This window comes from Heloderma suspectum, chromosome 17, assembly GCF_057233095.1.
Source record: "Heloderma suspectum isolate Gila_16-S chromosome 17, 16-S_ref, whole genome shotgun sequence".
NCBI lineage: Eukaryota > Metazoa > Chordata > Lepidosauria > Squamata > Helodermatidae > Heloderma > Heloderma suspectum.
The window spans coordinates 425,411-440,651 of record NC_139474.1 but is presented as its reverse complement, the minus strand read 5'-3'; the positions used below and the strand labels follow the sequence as shown (position 1 = coordinate 440,651).

General features: G+C 47.4%; 1 long non-coding RNA gene across 1 annotated transcript; it reads left to right on the top strand.

Moving 5' to 3' along the window:
* The first annotated feature begins 5,687 nt into the window (after positions 1-5,687).
* Positions 5,688-9,419, top strand: LOC146334135 (uncharacterized). The gene is made up of 3 exons (XR_014786350.1): positions 5,688-5,716; positions 8,118-8,330; positions 8,901-9,419. It is a non-coding gene; the product is annotated as an uncharacterized LOC146334135 (long non-coding RNA).
* The last annotated feature ends 5,822 nt before the right edge of the window (positions 9,420-15,241 follow it).

The window sequence follows — 15,241 nt, the reverse complement described above, 5'->3', positions numbered from 1 at the left end:
TGTTGTTTTGCTTGTTTGTGTGTGTGTGGGGAGTATGGTGTGTGTTTTGCCTGGGCCTTTTGTGTGTGTGGCACACAGGTGTTTTGCGTGTGTTTTTCTCTGAGCATCAGCATTTTGCCTGATATGAAAAGGGTGTTGTTGTGCTTTGTGGGGGCAAATGGAGGAGAAGACTGCTGATGGCAAGTAGTCACGATGGCTGTATACTGAATCAGAGGCAGGAAGCCTCTCTGGGTTGGTGTGAGGAAGTCAGCCAACAAAGACTTAACGCTTTCTTTCGCCCAGGAAAAGCAGGGACCATGTGACAGATTTCTCAACAGGTACACTGGTCCCAGGCTCCACCTTGCCCCAGTTCATCCAGCTCCCTGCTTTGTGCCCAGGATAAAGGTATTTCTTATCTCCTGTTCTATTTGAGATTCTACTTTTACAATACCTGAACTATTACAATCCTTTCTTCTCCTTAACCTGAATTTTCAAAACTTTTCCTCTACCAAAACAAAAAACAAAAACCTTCCTTCTTTTTCCTTCCTGTTTCACTTCCATTTCCTCCTCATGGCTCCGACAGCAAAAACGAAAAGCAGGTAGCAAGCCTGCAAAAACCACAAACCCATGTCAGCTTTGTCAGGAATCCTTCCAAAGACAAGCGGCTGGACCTCGCCTCCCTCTTGGAATGTGATTTTGGAGCCTACAATCGCAAGGAGCAACCCAGTGAGCAACTGTTTGCAGATGGACGAGATAATTTTCTCATCCATCCTTCCAGTAGTTGGAAGAGGGATAGAAAGGGAAAGAAAAATACGCGACGTGAATGACTGGCAACAAATGTGGTGCCGACGCGAGAGATTTGGATCCTGGGACCACGGGCTATACTTCCCGGAAGATGGGCTGTTGGCAAGGGACGGGTTGCACCTCACAAGGACTGGGAAGAATGTGTTTGGCCACAGCATGAAGAACTTCATCAGGAGAACTTTAAACTGAATCCTCCGGGGAGGGAGATGTAAAGTTGGGGGTAACAATGCGCAAAGGCTCATGCACCACAACGGAGAGAACAGCTCTAATAGCGCCCAATAATAATCTTCAGAAACAAGTAGGAAGAAAGCCACACTATAAAGCGCATGGTCTTCGATGTCTATATACTAATGCCCAGAGTGTGAGAAAGAACTTGGAACCCTTAATGCGGGACAGAAATTATGACTTGATAGGTGTAACTGAGACTTGGTGGGATGACTCTCATGACTGGAATACAGCAACTGAAGGATATAGCTTGTTCAAAAAGAACAGGAGGAACAGAAAGGTAACATTAGCCACATTATTCAACTGTATTGACCAAATATGCCTTGTCCAGAAGAACAAAGGAAAGATGCATATTGGGGCGCTCCAAGTACACAGCCAGTCCAAGATATTTTGCTGCCCGAGGTGAAGGATAACATGGCACCTGTCACAAAAACTGAACGGACTGGCAGGTCAATCTTACTTTGATGTTGGCAATGGGCCAGGGTCTCCCACTGCACCTGGAGGCAGCAGACTAGCTTGGGGGTGCAGTGCTGGCCATGCGGCACACAGAGCACTGTCCTCCAATATTTCAGAGCCCTCCCCACCTCTGAGCATCTGCTGCAACACTTTGCCTAATGGTAGGACTGGCCCTGGCCAACCCCAGCTCTTGTTGACTGAGGCTAAAGATGAACAGAGCTGTTTTGTACCTCTGTCAGCTGCCATTTCCCTTGTCTTTCTTTTTTTCCATTGCCAGATACCCAAACCTTCAACCAGGATTATGACAACGGGGACCCATTTCAGCCTCCTCCTGAACGCATGTTCACCTCCAATGAGCCACACTTGCCTCTTGAGAGGTGCTGTAAAAAAGCACCACGGCAAAAGCTTAATGGTTACGCTCTTCAGAAATCATATAGCCGACGGTCAGTAGCTACAGGCTCTATGCAATTCTAACACAGTTCAAAGCTAAACACGGTTACCTTGACAGAGATCTTCAACATGGTCTTTCCGCTTCATTCTGCTTTGGGACAGTCTTATGGCACACTTTCCACTCGAAGAGGGGTCTAGCTTGTGCTCTGGGGGCTGATTCTTTACCTTTATGCTCTTTTTTGCCTTCATCTTCTGGGTCTTCATTTTCAGTTTCCATTTCTTAGGGATTTCATCTCAATTAGGTGAGGTGATGATGTTGCACAACTCAGAATGTTGTGGGCAATTTTCCTGCCCCCCCCCCTTGGCGCGCTAGGCTAACAGCTACTTCTTCGGCCTTACACTCTCACGCTCCCACGCTTTGTTAAAAGCCAGACTGTCCTGCAACATTTTTCTAATTAACAGCCTCAGATCTTGTTCTTTTTTTCCTCTCAGCTCGACCTTGAGCTTTTTGCTGTTTTCTCTCTCTATTCTGAATCTTAAAAAAAAAACCTTTTTCTTTCTTTGTTTGACATACATCTCAAGGGGGTGCAAGGTTTGCTTCCCCCACCACCCATAGCCTCCCTCCTAAATTGAAGACAGACACAATTAGGGAATGGGAATTGGTCAGTGAGTAAGGGGTCTCACTGACCGACACAAGAGGATTTTTCACACCACGCACTTTGCTACTGGCCTGGGCACCTGGACGGTCAACGGTATGCATCAGAAACCACAGTAGCCACTCACACAATCATTTTCTCCACTGCATCCATATGTCCCTGCCACCCACTTTTCCCACTTTTTACCAGAGCGGAAAGCGGCTTCCCCAGCTTCCTCAGCTTCCTACTGAGTACTGGCGTGCTGGGTACTGGCGCCCACTCGGGGGTGTGATCAGGCCCCCCTTCTACCCGCAAGGAGTAGGTTATTTTGTATACGTATACCACCAACACTGACCTTCTTCATAAGGCGGGGCCCTCTTTTTTTCTGCCCAGTGGCCTTTCTCCCTAAAGGCAGGGCCCTCTTTTTCCCATATACTTGCCTTTCTCCTGAAGGCTTCCAATGTGGGTTTCAACTCAATTGCAGCTGCGATACAGGCAGGGCTCAAGTTCCTTCCTCCACTTCCCAAGGTTCTCTTGCCGCTCGCTGCCGTTTGGGCGATCCCGGTGCAGGCTTTCTCCCATTCACTCGACAAAAAGGTCGGTGGCGCCAAGAAAGGGAGGCATGCGCCGAGCTCGTCTTCCCGGTGCGGCGACAAGAGCAGGCAACTGCCACCTGTCTGGCTCAGAGCCTGCCACATCCGAGTCACGGCACCATTTATGTTGCAGAACCCAGAGTCAGACAGACCAAGGAGTGAAGGAAAAAGAGATTCTTTATTTAACGCGCGGGCTTAAGGCTGGAATCATTTCCAAAGAGCCAGAAGCCCCGAAATACATCAGCACATTGGTTTTATAGACATTGTGACACATATGAAACGGCTCCTCCTCCCCCTCCTGCGTGGGGTTGCAGTCCTTAACATTTCTTCTCCTAGCACCATTGTTTATAATACAAGAACTGGGTTATAGGGTAGCCATGATAAGGAGAGAACAGAAGAGAACAGCAGAGAACAAGATATACAATTGTATGACCTTTGACAAGATAAGGAATTCCTGTGTCTCGTCAGCTTACAACAATATATTCAAGGGAGAAAGAGCTCAGCAAGAACATGAAGCATGAGACTGCATGAGGCTACTTAGTCTGACCCCCGATATGGCTGCTACACTGTCCACACACTGAAGGCCCCCCCCCCCGGTCTTTGCTGCTCCCTGCCCCAGACCCAGAGTGCAAAGGCCCCCCTCCCCCCACAGAGTACATGAGGATGACGAATGTGCATGGGGCAGGGAAACTCTGGCCAGGCTGGAGGCACTGGTGAGCAGGTCTGGGCTATGGCAGTGGGGGTCCTTAGGGGCCACCCCCAGATAGTCTGTGGGAGGGATGAAGGGGGACCGAACACGAACAACCTGCATGAAAGAACAGGAGCCCCCCGCTGCCCCTGCTAGCTGCTGCTTCCCACCATAGATATGAATGCCAACTCATGTCCTGCTCTTCCTAAGTATTATCTCAGTAGGCCTCACAACAACCTTGGGAGGCAGTTCAGTGTTACCTTATTTGCTCATTATAATTATGGGGTCTGACCTCAGGAAAGCTATGTTTGGCATTTTCACCAAGGGCGGATATTGGAGAAATGGTGCCTTGGAGGGAGGGGGCTTTCTGTGCCTCTGTCCCGCCAACCATGTGACTCTGCAGCCTCTGAATAAAGCCACACGAGTCAGTTTCTTTTTCTGAACAGCTGATGCAAGGCTTTGGGAGAGGGCCACATCCCGCAAAATTATCTTCCCCCACCCCAGCACTCTTTCTTCGCTTTTAGCCATATCCTGTTTTACTCCTGTAATAGTTAGGGAACAGGATCAGCAGGTAAAACTTCTCTTACTCTTCAACAACCTATTATAGTTGCAGAAATTCATTCTTAAAGGTACAAAAGCATCTGGTCACCTTACAAAGTATGGACATGTGTACGGTGTAGCAAAATAGCAAAATAAATAATAAAAAAATAGCAGACCCCCTTTTAGCTGTATGTATTTTAAAAACACAACTTTAATTGCACCCCTTTTCAGAACATGCTAGGGGTTTGGTGGAAATAATGAGGATACAGGTGTGAGGAGATGGAGACTTTGAGGAAAGTATGCACAGAAGGTGTAAAAACAGCTTACCATTTGCAGACATGCCTGAATGATTAAGCCAGCTTGAGTCCTCACATGTAGCCTTTAGAACCAACTTATCCATGATTGGAATTTGCATCTTAATGCTGAAGTTCGTAAGAAACATTTCAGGAATGCAAATCATATAGCAGCTTACAGGTATATAGGGATTAGATTGAACAGCTAGCTAGACACCCCCCCCCCCTTTCAGAAGTTGAAGCGCTTCAGAGTATGGAGCCAAACATCACATGCCACACATCTGATTACTATAAATCAAACTATTGCAAAATTTGTGGGAATTCTAGGTGAATATGTATAAGAATGAAGCCTTTTAGTGTGTTATTTTTAAATAAGAGAACCATATTCAGGGTTGCTTACTCTCAAGTAATCTTACATAGGATTGCAGCATGAGCAGCCCTATAACAAAATAGCTAACAAGGGAAGGAGCAGCCCATGTAAGTCGCTATACATCGTTTGAGTGTGTAAACAGCATTGCTCAGAAGACAGCACCGCCCACACGATCTTCCTACTAAGGGGGCTTCCAAGTTACTCACTAGTGCTTGTATGCATACAGAAACTGAAGCAGCCCTGCTTTTCTCTCTCACCAACAGTTATTGCTGCAAAAGAATGCTCCTTCTAAGTGCTCTAGTTTGGCCACGCCCCCAACTTCACCTGCTACTTCCCCTCCCTAATCATTCAATGTAACTTCAGCCAGGGCTCCTGTTCCAGCTGAAAATGGGGAGCAACTAATGCAAAGTTCTCCATTTTCAGCTGGGAATTGGCGCCCTGGCTGAAGTTTCACTGAATGATTAGGGAGGGGAAGTAGCAGGTGAAGATCGGAGGGTGTGGCAAACCCAAGCTCAGGGCACCATAGAGATATGAGTGAAGAATGGATTCTGTTTAAGCTCCCATTTTGCATATGGGAAATGCAAGCAGAGTGCTGTGTGGACGAACTCTTCCCTTTTTCCATTTCTGTGGGTCACTGCCTGTGACAGGTGTGGCCAGGGACCTGTGATTGGCTGGCTGGGCGCTTTAATAGGGGAGGTGGGGCTAGCAGAAGCTCCTAAACAGCTTGAAGGTGAGCTGTGGAGGTAAGTTAAGAGTGCTGTAGTACAGCTGGTGCTTTCTGCGGGGGTCTTCGAGTAATTGTAGCTCCCTATATTTCAGAGCTTGTCATGGGGCTTAGTTCTAACTCCCCTACCCCAAACTGGAGGTGTTGATGTGCTATTTTTCTTTCTGTTCCCTCTACTTCAAAGTGACCCCTTAGGAACCTCTTTCCTATCATGGGAGGGGGAGTTTAAGAACAACTGAACCAAGGGAGGAATAGAAAGGCCAGGGATCTCTTGCATGGTGGGACAACTGTATTCTTCCTGTGTCTGGCTCCAAGGGAAATACAGTTAGCCTGTTTGTTGGTCAGCCGGCTGTTTTTACACTGTTCCTGTCCTCCTCTTCTTGAGTTTAGGGGTGCTGACCCTGTTATTTCCTTTCAACTCTGTTTCTGGGGATAGAGGCAGAATTGTAAGAGGAGAATGTTTAGGATGAGAAAAGGAACATGTGACCTGCTCCAAGGGGCAGGGAAGCCTTGCTGGGGCAACTTTGCTGCTTTGTGCCTTGTCCAGAGACTTCTTGACTTGTATGGCTTCTTCTCCAGCAGGAGCCTCTGCTCTCTCTCCAAGTCAAAATTCTCAGGTATATAGCTGGAGCAAAGGAATTTTAGTCAGTTACACTGGCATGGTGTGGAACTGGAGGCTGAAACTGGCTTGCGTGGGGATATACTCCCTGGTGCCTTCCAAATTTTTTGAGCTCCAAGTCTTACCTGTAGCATGCTTTCCAGCACAGGACTTCTGTCTCTCCAGTTTGCAGCCAGTGAAATCAGTGCTGTGTGTTTGGTACCAATCTGATTGAATATAGGTTAGAGTCCATTCTGTGGTGGTGAGGGTGGTGACGAAGAACTTCTTTTCCATTGCTCCTTCACAGTGCCATCCAGGAGAGCTTTTCTGAGTGGTGAAAGGCCTGTTGCAATCTCTCCCAGAGAGAGAGTTGTACCTTCAGGGGCAATCTGTGACAAGTTTGCAAGAGGCTTTGAATATGCATTTGTTTCCATCTGTCACAGCTCCACAAGTGATTACATTCCATAGTGGATATGTTGAAAACACCATCTGGTCCAGTTGTGCTGGGTGAGGGTCTCCTGCTGAGGCCTTAAGATGCAGACCAAGTGACTGGTTGTATTCAACCAGCCACTTGAAATAAGCCAAGAACAGGGATGTTTTAGGGTGAAGCTTGATGAGCATTCATCTATTCTGTCTTCTGCTAGCTGGCCCCATGTGGCCTGCAGTGAGTATGGATTTTCAGTATTTTTAATATACCTAAATGACGGCTGAGATTTGTGCATATTGATGCAGATTATGCCAACTTCAGCTATAATTTGCACAATTTGCATGAGTTGTGGCTATAATTTGAACAAATTGTGGAAATTGCAGGTGTAATGTATGCAACTTTCAATTTGGGCAAATTATGACCAAGATCATGGTATCCTTCAGGATAGGCTGTCCTGAGTAGAGATGTGAGGATAGTTTTGCATTAATTAAAAAAAAAAAAGACCCTGGAATTCAGTAGAACTGCATGGCTCAGCTTGCAAAAGCAAGCCAAATCAGGTGTGCAGTGGAAGTCTGGTGAGGCCAGAAAGGGCCCAATTTCCCCATGACATACATCCCTAGCCAAGAAGCATCCATCTAATAAAGAGAGGATGTATCATAGAATCATAGAATAGTAGGGTTGGAAGGGGCCTACAAGGCCATCGAGTCCAATCCCCAGCTCAATGCAGGAATCCAAGTCAGAGCATCCCTGACAGATGGCTGTCCAGCCTCGTCTTGAAGGCCTCCAGTGTGGGAGAGCCCACCACCTCCCCAGGGAATTGGCTCCATTGTCGTATTGCTCTTACAGTCAGGACGTTTTTCCTGATGTTCAGCTGGAATCTGGCTTCCTGTCACTTGAGCCCATTATTCCTTGTCCTGCACTCTGGGATGATCGAGAAGAGAGCCTGGCCTTCCCCTCTGTGACAACCTTTCAAGTACTTGAAGAGTGCTATCATATCTCCTTCACTTTTCTCTTAAGGCTAAACATGCCCAGTTCTTTCAGTCTCTCTTCATAGGGCTTTGTTTCCAGTCCCCTGATCATCTTTGTTGCCCTCCTCTGAACCCTCTCCAGTTGGTCTGAATCCTTCTTCAAGTGTGGTGCCCAGAACTGGACACAGTACTCCAGATGAGGCCTAACCAGTGCTGAGTAGAGGGGAACTAGTACTTCTTTGGATCTGGAAGCTATGCTTCTATGAATGCAGCCCAAAAGAGCATTGGCCTTTTTTGCAGCCACATCACATTGTTGGCTCATATTCAGCTTGTGATGGACAACAATTCCAAGATCCTTCTCGCTTGTAGTGTGGTTGAGCCACGTATCCCCCATCTTGTAACTGTGCCTTTGGTTTCTTTCTCCTAGATGCAGAGCCCTGCGGTACCCCACTGAGCCCTGCGGTACCCCACTCGTTACCTCTCCCCAGTTTGAGAAGATCCCATTGATAAGCACTCTTTGAGTCCGATTCTGTAGCCAACTGTGGATCCACCGGATCGTTGTTTCATCTAGCCCACTTTGAGCTAGTTTGCTAATCAGGATATCATGGGGCACTTTGTCAAAAGCTTTGCTGAAGTCGAGGTATACTATGTCTACAGCATTCCCACAGTGTACAAGGGAGGTTACTTGATCCAAAAATGAGATCAGATTCGTCTGGCAGGATTTGTTCTTGACAAATCCATGTTGGCTTCCAGTAATCACTGCATTGTTTTCAAGGTTTTAGTCACCAGGTGGCAGTCTTCAAAACACAATGGAGGGGCTGTAGCCCGTAGGTAGGATGGGTGCCTCTTGTCAGTTTTGGTTTTTCTCAGTTCCTCGTTTTTCCAGTCTCAAATTCAGTTCATTCCAAACTTTGAGATTAAAAAAACCAAACTGAATGGAAATTCATAGGCATTTTAATCTGTATTTCCCCTAATACACAGATATTTGTTCACAATTTTGCCTACACATTTTTAAAGCGGTTCCCTTAATATAATGCCTTTTTGAATGACAGTTGAATTAAAGCATAATTTTCTGCATGCACTTTCCCCAAATATACACATTTTCAATGCATTTTTTTCTTGGAGAACTTTATGGCAAAATTTGGAGAAGTAACATCGGTTTCTCCCTACCCTCTGCCAGATCTAACACGTCTTTTCTTCTTCTCTGCAGGAGCAAACATCCATTTCTCCTGAGTGAGCCTTAGCATCATTGTCATCCTGGTGGGACTCTTGGCACTGACAGCAGCTCTTGCCTTCTTTGTATGACACTCAGAGTGTGTTTTTACACAGAAAAGTGTCTGGTGAACTTACATATGGAGCTGCCTTTGAAAACATTCTGGAAACTTCAGCTAGTCCAAAATAGGGCAGCGAGGTTGTTCATGGGAAACTGGCCAGCGTGATCATATTATGCTAGTACTTTTCCGTCTGCACTGGCTGCCAGTCCATGTCCGGGCCCAATTCAAATTAAATGCCTTATCTGGAAGTCCAGTCAATGAATCCTCTTGCTCAATACCCACATAGCCATATAGGACAACAGTAATTAGAAGATATTATCTATAATAATAGAATCTGGTTCTTCCCATAATGGCATACCCTGAGTTATATGTTCTATCTCTGCCAATTCATGAAGTTGGCACACTTCTTTGTAAGAGGTTTTCAATATTCTCCAAAAATAAAGCAATTAATAGGGGTGGGGTAGAAACCAGTTGTTTAAACACACACACCAGCCACGCAAGACCATGCAATGCGAATAAGGTCATATTTAGTTTATCCCTAGGAAGCAAAATCCAAAGACAATGGTGGCACCCCAGAAACCTGTGCTGATTTCTTTTTGTCAGATCCCAATGTTAAAAGCATCTATTAGCTGCAGCAACAAGCCAGACGGAGACTCCATCTCCAGAGGCAGTCTACCTCAGAATACAACTTGTTGAAGGTGGGGGTAGTGCTGAGGGAGGGCTGTAGCCTTCGTGCCCTGCTGGTGGGATTCCTCAAGGCATCTGATTGGTCACTGTGGGAAGCAGGATGGTGGGTTTAATGGGTCGTCGGCCTGATCCATCTTCAGGGCTCTTATGTTCCTGACCAGAATTTCTCCACTAGGCAGAAGAGGGGTAGTGATTTCCCAGGGACAGTTAGAGCACACAAGGTTCATTTCTCAGTCTTTGAATCGTACACAATGCTTTGTAGAAGTCAAAGCCATGTGTACCTGCATGTTCAGCTTCTTAGAATTGGTAGAAAATAACAATTCTGCTGATTAAGAAAACAAGGAAGAAGCTTTGATTGTGGAGGGGAAGGGGCTGCATGAGAATCAGGGAACAATAGCAATAGAGGCTGTACCTCTTTAGGTCCATTTTAAAGAGGCTTTGGATTTTAGATGAAATCAGGACAGGAGGTCAAACTATGAATTTCCTCCCATTGGTTTCAATTCAGAAGCGTTAAAAAATAGCCCTATGGGATGAGGAAGACAGCTGAAATGCCAGCAGGGCTTTGGATTGCTCTCTGCAACGAAGACTAGTATTGTACTGCTTGAGCAGGGGCCGGAGCTCAGTGTGATAGAGCACATGCTTGGTATGCAGAAGATCCCAGGTTCGATCCCTGGCTTCTCCAGGTAGGGCAAGGAAAGAATCCTGCCTGAAACCCTCTAGAGCCGCTGCCAGTCAGTGTTGACAATACTGGGCTAGATGGACAAATGGTCTGACTCAGTATAAGGCAGCTTCCTATGAGGATGATGATGCAACTTTACATCACTCTACAAGGCAATGTCACCTGGACCTCATTGCCTTTTGGGGATCTCCTGCTCTCTAGACAGAGAAGAGAGGAGTTTGGCTCTCTGGTGGCTGTAACAAAGACTGCGACCTGAACTGTATTTTCTAGGCAGGAAGCCTTGAGCACAGCTGGACTTACTTCCGCATGAAGGATTGTGTTCTAAGACAGATAACTGGGGGGGGGGGTATACTTTTATTGAAGCAAACCACTTCAGATGTATAACCTGCTGCATCACAAACCTTGGGAATAGGTTGGAACAAAGCCACGCCACAACTGCTTTGTGAGATAGGCCAGTTCTGCACACTTCTGTCTGACCATTAGGTTTTCACCACCACATTCCTGTTTCCTTTAACTCTAGCCAGGGAAGACAGATGGAAAAGGACATGGCTCTGGCAATCTCTGGCAGATTTAATGTGTGGCATATTCTAAGTGGGTGTGGATGTGAGCTTTCCTGCCCCCTGGGGGATGGAGTTCTAAAGGAAGTCCACTGGAAGAGCAGCTCAGCAGTGCATAGGTTTTTAAAGGAACTGGACAATACCCATGCAAAACTGGGCCTCACTCAGTATCACGGCACAGGGATCGACGTTATTTGCATACTTGCGCAAGAAATGGAAAGCAAGTACAAGACACCCCCGTTAGTAGGAAAAATTGAATGTGGACATTTAAATATTGTTCAGGCAAAACACAGGACATAAATTTATGTCTTTCAAATATTTCTGTGTAATCAAAACTCTTCCAAGGCAGCTTTCATACAGGTGGCTTAAAACCCATTTAAAATAACAAAAAGAAATAGGAACTAAAAATGACTCATTATAATATAACTTATTTTTGCTCAGTTTTGACTACAGAAACTCACAAACCAGCCTTAACAGTAAAAGAAGGTGCCAGTATGACAATACTGCTGTTAACTGAAATAAATGGGAACTAGCCCAATTAATGCTGTCATTTTTCCTTATCTAAAGGGGATGGATGTTGGCCGTCAGAATACATTTATGAGTTATCTAATTGGATCAGAACTGTTGTGCTTGAAGATAAACCCGGATTGGCCTGGATGGCTCAATGGAATCATGATATTCCTGTGTTTGGTTGCCAAAACTGTTGCTGAGTTGACATTTATGAGAGAAACAGAACTATGGCTATAGTGTTCTGTTCTCCCTCCCTCCACTTTAACTAAGAAAACTGCTAGCTTCATACACTGTTTGAGGTAACTTTTGAGATGGCAGCCACAAAGGGGAGGGGACCTTTTGGTGGAAGGAGCTCCTTTGCAGAAACAGCAGCTAGTTCTGAGGAGGGAGGCAATCCTGTCAATGGAGCTTCCCTTCCACTTTCCCATCAAGTACTGAACACTTTGGTACCCAAATAATATAATAGCTTAGAGGTGTGGTATGCGTCCATTTGGTCCACGTTTGACACAACCGTGTAATGCAGTGTCGTCCGGTCATCACCATCTTCTTCTCGGGCAATTCCCATTCACGATTTCTGCATTCTGATGCCCATCCTCTGGCATTGCGGGGACTACCCCTGCGAAGGATAACATGAGCCACATTATTCAACGGTTTGACCAAATATGCCTTGTCCCAGAAAAACAAAAGAAAGATGCATATTAGGATGCTCAAGTACACAGCCAGTCCAAGATATTTTGCTGCCTGAGGTGAAGGATAACATGGCACCTGTCACAAAAAGTGACCAGACTGGCAGTTCAATCTTACTTTGATGTTGGCAATGGGCCAGGGCCTTCCACTGCACCTGGAGGCAGCAGACTAGCTTGGGGGTGCAGTGCTGGCCATGTGGCACACACAGCACTGTCCTCCAATATTTCAGAGCCCTCCCCACCTCTGAGCATCTGCTGCAACACTTTGCCTAATGCTAGGACTGGCCCTGGCCAACCTCAACTCCTGTTGACTGAGGCTAAAGATGAACAGAGCTGTTTTGTACCTCTGTCAGCTGCCATTTCCCTTGTCTTTCTTTTTTTCCATTGCCAGATTCTCAAACCTTCAACCAGGATTATGACAACGGGGACCCATTTCAGCCTCCTCCTGAACACATGGTCACCTCCAATGAGCCACACTTGCCTTTTGAGAGGTGCTGTAAAGCCAGCACAAGGGAGAAAAGAAAAATATTAATTTGACTTCTGTCTCATCTCTCAACCCAGAAGTATCCCTAACCTGGCCTTGTAGAATATGGGTTAGCAGTCAGGATGTGTTGTGTATCCTGTGGCAAAAAGACAGCTGGATGAAAGTACAAACTCACTTCCAGTGGTTTAGGGGATGCCCCTGGAAGCACTACATCATGGCCACCAGCAGTAGGGGCCGGATTGGCCCCCATGGGATCCTACCCTTGGAGTTAGTCTGTGGTAGTCAGTGAGGGAGAAGGTCTGGTGTTTGGCAGGTGGTGTTTTAGAATGACTAGAGGGAAACTGTAGTGGATGTGTTATGCCCGGAGGCTGCCCTGCCATTTTCCCAGAAGGTGATACAAGCAGGCAGTAAAACATTGTACAATTTACCCAAAGAAACTGCCCAAGCAGTCATAAATACAACATAAATAGAAGCTCTGGGAGTCAGAGAAAGCTGGACCTGGCTGTCTGTGTATTTAGCTAGGGTGAAAGTTTAGGGAATTTGGCCTGAGGTAAAACAAGTCATTAAGAGACTTGTGGGAGCTACAGTGTCTCTTCAGTCCTCCAGAATTGTCACTAAGCAGTCTTTTGAAAACCCCAGAGTAAGTATTAGCATTCCCTCAGGTACAGAATATCCCTTTACTACATTAACTTGTTAACCCACAGGTGGTGGCAGTGCTGGGGAGAGGAAATCTCATCGGGAGCGGGTAAAGTCGATTCTGAGGGGCTGGGGAGTGTAGCCAGGTGGAAAAGAGCGGGAAAAGTCAGCTGGAGCTAGTCAGCCTGTGGTAGTCAGTGAGGGAGATGATCTGCTGTTTGGTGGGTGGTGTTTTAGAAGGACTAGGGGAAAGCTGAGGAGAAAGTGCATAGCTAAGGCCTGAATATTGAACTATTCCTTCTCTGTGGGGCAACCATACGTGGCTAGTGACGATCAGGTGTAGGGCGGCTGTGTTATACCAGGAGGCTGCCCTAAAATCTTACCAGAAGAAGGTGACACAAGCAGGCAGCACAGAACCCAGATAAATTGTCCAAGTGGTCATAAATACAACATAAATACAAGCTCTGGGAGTCAGAGGAAGACTGTGTGCAGTGCACAGCTAAGGCCTGAACATTAAACTATGAAACTATACCTTCTGTGTGGGGTAACCATGCTTGGCTGGTGACAATATAAATACAAGTGTTGGGAGTCAGAAAAAGATTCTGCCCAGGAGCTGGACCTGGTTGTGGGTGTATTTGGCTAGGGTGAAGGTTTAGGGAATTTGGCCTGAGGTAAAAGAAATCATTAAGAAGCTTGTAGAATCACAGAATCATAGAATAGGAGGGTTGGGAGGGGCCTACAAGGCCATCGAGTCCAACCCCCTGCTCAATGCAGGAATCCAAGTCAGAGCATCCCTGACAGGTGGCTGTCCAGCTTCATCTAGCAGCTACGGTGTCGCCCGAGTCCTTCAGAATTGTCAGGAAGCAGTCTTGAAACCCGCAAAGTAAATAGTGGCCTTCCCTCATGTACAGAATATCCCTTTAATACATCGACTTGTTTAATAGTTCATCTTGTCTCTGGTGTTGGTGCCCGTAAACGTCTCACACTGTTTGCATCCATCTCTGGCCGTTCCACAGGGCACTGGGCTATTATGGCCCTGTGCAAGGAGGGGGGATTGCTAGGGGCACCGCTGTACGGTGCACTCCTTCATTACACACACGAGGAACATTGGGGCCCCTGCCGTTTTCTGTGGAGCTGCTGCCAGGATTCCACTGTATTCCTATGGCCATTCGGAAGTACGGGAGATTTGTAAGGATAAAAATAACCCCCGAGCTTTCGTAACCTCCACACGTGTACGCCGTTTGAACATGGTGCTTATCGATCGTTATGTTAGACCGCAGTCACCTTTCACGTATTACATTGATTTCTTTGTCTGTTTAGCGATGAACCCTAGAAACTGCTCTGTTAGGGTCGCGGCAGTCGCTCCCTACAACCACTCAGCAAGGGGATATTTCCACCTGGAGCCGCTTTCTCGAAAGACAACTGCGCATGCGCTGCGGGGACTGTGATTCGAAGACGGCCCGAGGCCCTGCTGCTCCGCAGCGTTCTGGAAGGGGGCGGGGGATGGCCGTCAGCGCGAACCGGCGGGCGGGAGCAGGCACAGTCGATTCTGATTGGCTGGGGGTGCAGCTCGGTGAAAGAGCGGGGAAGGGCGGCTGCGTTTGGCGGGCGGCGCTGGAGAAGGAGCGGGAGAAGCCGAGGAGAGCGCGCGTGTCTGAGGCCCGCGGGGACCCGCCGCTGCCTTATGAGTAAGCAGCCTGTTTTCACGTGAGGGCTTTGCACGTGGCAGAGCTCCTCCCGCGGTGCAATCTGTGGAAGTCAGCCCTCGGCACAAGACTTCGCCTGCGTTGCAGGGGGCCTCTGGCGGTGCGTGGGCGAGCGTCCGTCCATTCCCCGGCACCGAGTAGGCCAGGCCTCTGGGCGGCGGCTGAATATCGCTGCTTCCGCTGCGGCCATCAGGCCAGCTGAGGGGCCGGTGAGCGAGGTGACCCGGCGTGGCTTCTGGGATTCCAGCTGCCTGGGCTTGAGACGCTGCTCGCCCTCCCCCATTCAGCCCTTGATCCTCTCAACAGGCTCAGGAACCCCCAGGCCCCCGTTC